This window comes from Triticum urartu, chromosome 6 (genome assembly GCF_003073215.2).
Source record: "Triticum urartu cultivar G1812 chromosome 6, Tu2.1, whole genome shotgun sequence".
NCBI lineage: Eukaryota > Viridiplantae > Streptophyta > Magnoliopsida > Poales > Poaceae > Triticum > Triticum urartu.
The window spans coordinates 135,921,991-135,927,885 of NC_053027.1; positions in this window are offsets into that span (position 1 = coordinate 135,921,991).

The window sequence follows — 5,895 nt, forward strand, 5'->3', positions numbered from 1 at the left end:
TGAGTCTCGGTCTTGATATGAGTATGATTACAAACCCTAATCTTACAACTTGGAACTTCTCTCCCTATGGTGGTGTTGCGATGAATGGAATGGAGATGGGGCAGAAGAGAAAGAATGGCTCTCCAGTGTTTCTTCTTCTCTGTATCTCTTCTCCCTCTGCTTTGGATGTGGCAGCGGCGACCCTCTTTGTAGTCTGATGTTGTTGCCTTCACAAAAGTTGCTTATGTAGACGATGTGGTGGCGACGCCGTGTGGTATGACCGCCGATACGAGTGAGCACGCTCGTACCATGCGTCGTCTTGCGCTTTGTTTGCACTGATGAACTTTAGCCCAAAAGGAAAGTTGTTCCAAATGACTTCATTTGCTAGGGTATTAATTGGTTTCCTTCCAAATATGTGTATTCCTACACATCAATAGTAAAAACAAGTTTTCTTCTTTCTCAAAAGATTAGTGATACATCTCCGCATATTTATAATTTTTTATTGTTCCATGCCAATATTATACAACTTTCATATACTTTTGGCAACTTTTTATACTATTTTTGGGACTAACATATTGATCCAGTGCCCAGTGCCAGTTCCTATTTGTTGCATGTTTTTTGTTTCGCAGAAAATCCATATCAAACGGAGTCCAAACGGGATAAAAACCGACGGAGATTTTTTTGGAATATATGTGAATTTTGGGAAGTGGAATCAACGCGAGACGATGCCCGAGGGGGCCACGAGGTAGGGGCGCTCCCCTGACCCTTGTGGACACCCCGTAAGGCGGTTGGTGCCCTTCTTTCGCTGCAAGAAAGCTAATATCCGGATAAAAATCGTGTTCAAAATTCAATCCAATCGGAGTTACGGATCTCCGGGAATATAAGAAACGGTGAAGGGACGGATCTGGGAGCGTAGAAACAGAGAGAGACACAGAGACAAATCCAATCTCGGAGGGGCTCTCTGTAACACCCCGGATTTAACTTGCCATATTTGTTACTCCGACTCTGCCATTTTCGGCTTTAAGTTATGAGATTCCCTTCGTGGTTGGGTTTTGTCTACGTTTTTTATTTTGTTCATGTCATGCATTTCATATCATGTCATCATGTGCATCGCATTTGCACACGTGTTCGTCTCATGCATCCGAGCATTTTCCCCGTTGTCTGTTTTGCAATCTGACACTCCCACGTGCACCGGCGCACCCCTCTTGCCTCTTTTCGTGAGCGGGTGTTAAACGTTCTCGGAATGGGCCGAGATTTGCCAAGTGGCCTTGGTACACCACCGGTAGACCGCCTGTCAAATTTCGTTCCATTTGGAGTCCGTTTGATACTCCAACGGTTAACCGGGTACCGCGAAGGCCTCTTGTGTGTTGCAGCCCAACACCCCTCCAAAACGGCCCAATAACCCATCCAAACCACTCCCGTGTCCTCCGTCGTCGGATCACGATCATGTGGGCGGAAACTACACTCCATTTGGACACTCCTACCTCCTCCTAGCTATAAATAGGTGCTCCTCCCCCGAAATTCAGGTCCAAACCCTAGCTACCACATCCCCCGCCGTCGTCGAACACGTCCGGATTAGGCCGAACGCGTCCTCCCCGCTGCCTCAGCCACTCTCGCATTGCCACGTCACTGCGCGCCGTCCCGCGCGCCGTTGAGGCCCGCCGGGCCCAGATCCGGCCCCCGTGGGCCCGTTCCCCGCCGCCGCCGCCCGCGGGCGACCCCGCCCGTCCAGCGCCAGTCGCCGTGCCGCCCGGCTCCGGCCGCTGCCCGCCGCCCTGCTCCGCCACCGCGAGCCGCTGCCGGCTCCGCCGCTCCCCGCGTCGGCGTCCACGCCTCGCCTCCTCGCCCGGCACGTCACCGCCCGTCTTCTCCTCCTCCGGCCACCTTCCTCCATCTCCGGCGAGATCCAGATCCGCCTGGGTTCGCGCGCCTAGGGTCAAACCCTAGATCCACTCATAGGTTGAATTTTTGGCTAAGTCTTTTCCCCTGTTAATTTTATGCCCCTGTTCATCATGCCATATCTCCGTGACCGTAGCTCCGTTTCATGCGCATGATATATCAAAATGTTCATTGGGAGATGCTCTTTATTTCATTCCATTGTGGTATGCTTGTTTGAGTCCATCTTGATGCCTAAATCATTGATGTAAGAGTGCTATAAAATGTTTACTATTGTTACTTATCAGTTTATGGTGATTTGTCATTTTTGTCACATTTGATGTGTGCTTAATATGGGCATGAGATCTACATGTGTTTTGCACTATGCCATGCCATCTTTACAGGGGTGCTTGTCTTGCATTTTTGTGATCAATGTGGTGACTAGCACAAGCATGCAAAGTAGCCTTCGTGATATTACTGTTTTCAGAGACTTAGGATTTTGCCAAGTATTGTGCCTGCTGTTATTTTTATGCCATGTAAACATGATGCTACAGTGAGATCCATGCTTGTTTTGAGTATCTTCAGTAAGGGTGTTTGGAACATATGGTTATGCTCTATCCATCCATGCCCATGTTTGCAATTATGTAGTGCCCTAGAATGTCTTAATATTGCTCTACTTTTGCTATAAAATGTTCCTGGCAGATTGTTTACATGTTAATCAATTTTGCCATGGTTGTTACTAGTGATCCATGCATGCTATGAACTTGATCTTGCCATGGTTAGCTTCATGAACATGTCATCTTGCTGATGATATGCTTGTTTTGACATGGAAGGCTTTGTGATGAGTGGTTTGAGCTCACAAAGTTGCCTTCATAACTCTGTTTATGCCATGCTCTATTTTCTGCCAAGTCTGAAACTGTTAATGAAACTTGCTATGTTTACATGGGTGCCATCATATCTTCTGTGCCTTTTTGGCTCATGATCAGTAAGGTATGTTTGTTCTATGCATTTATTAGAATCATGTCATGCCTTTGTTTGCTATGATATATTCCTTTAGCATGTTGTTTGCTTGCCCTAAACATTGCTTCCTGATGTTATTTCTGGCATGTTAGTATTTTCACTAAGTCTGTGAAGCTGATATCTTTTGCACTTTTGCCATGCTTGTTTGAACCCGTTCTTGTGTTTTTTAGCCGTAGCTCAGTGTTCATGTTTTGTCAAGCATCTTTAGTACATCACTGGCATGTGCTTTGTTTCTATGTTAGAGTGCAGTAGCTTAGTTTATTGTTGCATTCTAGATGGCATCGTGTTGTTGATCGCAGAATTGTGCCATTCTTGTTTTGCTTGCCATTTGCAAACCGTGCATCCGATTCCGGTGATCTTTATATCGATTTTGACCGAAATCATCTTATCTTTCCAACGGAACACTTGGTTTGCCAAGTTGATGCCTTGTTCATTCTTTCCCTTCCGGAGCACGCATATGCATTGCATATCATGTCTTGCATATCATGCCATGTTTTGCATCATGTTGCTTGTGCAATGCACCGTGATTGATTATTGGTCCTTTGCTTGTGTTCTTGCTTTGGGTAGAGCCGGGAGACGAGTACGTGATCGAGGAACCTGTTGAGTACGCTAACGAGGATTAAGCGTTCGACAACTCTGAGAACATTGCAGGCAAGATGACCATACCCTTAAAATAACTACTATCTTTGCTTGCTAGTTGTTCGCTCTATTGCTATGCCGCGATACCTACCACTTGCTATATCATGCCTCCCATATTTCCATGTCAAGCCTCTAACCCACCTTTCCTAGCAAACCTTTGTTTGGCTATGTTACCGCTTTGCTCAACCCCTCTTATAGCGTTGCTAGTCGTAGGTGAAGATGAAGTTTGTTCCATGTTGGAACATGGATATTGTTGGGATATCATTATTATCTCTTATTTACTTTAATGCATCTATATACTTGGTAAAGGGTGGAAGGCTTGGCCTTATGCCTGGTGTTTTGTTCCACTCTTGCCGCCCTAGTTTCCGTCATACCAGTGTTATGTTCCTTGATTTTGCGTTCCTCGCGCGGTTGGGTGTTATGGGAACCCCTTTACAGTTCGCTTTGAATAAAACTCCTCCAGCAAGGCCCAACCTTGGTTTTACCATTTGCCACCTAAGACTTTTTCCCTTGGGTTCCGCAGACTCAAGGGTCATCTTTATTTTAAACCCCCGGGCCAGTGCTCCTCTGAGTGTTGGTCCAAACTAGAGCCCCTTGCAGCGCCACCTCGGGAAACTTGAGAGTTGGTTTTAGTTGTACGGATTGCTTATCCGGTGTGCCCTGAGAACGAGATATGTGCAACTCCTATCAGGATTTGTCAACACATTTGGGCGGCTTTGCTGGTCTTGTTTTACCATTGTCGAAATGTCTTGTAACCAGGATTCCGAGTCTGATCGGGTCTTCCTGGGAGAAGGAATATCATTCATTGACCATGAGAGCTTGTGATGGGCTAAGTTGGGACACCCCTGCAGGGTTTTGAACTCTCGAAAGTCGTGCCCACGGTTATGGGCAGATGAGAATTTGTTAATATCCGGTTGTAGAGAACACTTAACTTAATTAAAATAAATCAACCACGTGTGTAGCCGTGATGGTCTCTTTTCGGCAGAGTCCGGGAAGAGAACATGGTATTGTGTTATGCTTGAGCGTAAGTAGCTTCAGGATCACTTCTTGATCTTTATTAGCTTCTCGACCATGCGTCTCTTCTCGCTCTCTTTTGCGTAAGTTAGCCACCATATATGCTTAGTGCTTTGCTATAGCTCCACCTCACTACCCTTTCCTACCCTTAAGCTTAAATAGTCTTGATCTCGCGGGTGTGAGATTGCTGAGTCCCCGTGACTCACAGATACTTCCAAACAGATGCAGGTGCCAATAATGCCAGTGCACGGGATGCTACCGAACTCAAGTGGGAGTTCGACGAGGATTCAGGCCGCTACTATGTTTCTTTTCCGGATGATCAGTAGAGGAGCCTAGTTGGGACGATCGAGGATCTAACATTAGGGGTGTTCTTTATTTATTTTGGTTCCGTAGTCGGACCTTTGTTTGTACCTTGGATGATGTATGCATATTTATGTATTGTGTGAAGTGGCGATTGTAAGCCGACTCTTTATCCCTTCCTTATTCAGTACATGGGATGTGTAAAGATTACCCCTCTTGCGACAGACCTACCATGCGGCTATGCCTCTAAGTCGTGCCCCGACACATGGGAGATATAGCCGCATCGTGGGTGTTACACTCTCGCCCCTCCGCCGCCATGGAGGCCATGGACCAAAGGGGAAACCCTTCTCCCATCTAGGGTGAAGGTCAAGGAAGAAGAAAAAGAAGGGGGGCTCTCTCCCCCTCTCTCCCGGTGGCGCCGGAGTGCCGCCGGGGCCATCATCGTCACCGCAATCTTTACCAACACACCAACAACTTCACCACCGTCATCACCAACTCTTCCCCCCTCTATGCAGTGGTGTAACCCCTCTTTTACCCACTGTAATCTCTACTTAAACATGGTGCTCAATGCTATATATTATTTCCCAATGATGTATGGCTATCCTATGATGTTTGAGTAGATCCGTTTTGTCCTATGGGTTAATTGATGATCGTGATTGTTTTGAGTTGCATGTTTTATTATTGGTGTTGTCCTATGGTGCTCTCTGTGTCACTCAAGCGTGAGGGATCCCCGCTGTAGGGTTTGCAATATGTTCATGATTTTCTTATGGTGGGTGGCGTGAGTGATAGAAGCACAGACCCGAGTAAGTAGGTTGTTTGCGTATGGGAGTAAAGAGGACTTGATGCCTTATAATGCTATGGTTGGATTTTACCTTAATGATCTTTAGTAGTTGCGCATGCTTGCTAGAGTTCCAATCATAAGTGCATATGATCCAAGAAGAAAAAGTATGTTAGCTTATGCCTCTCCCTCAAATAAAATTGCAATAATGATTACCGGTCTAGTTATCGATCGCCTAGGGACAAATAACTTTCTTATTGACAAAAGCTTTCCACTTTTATTACCGTGCA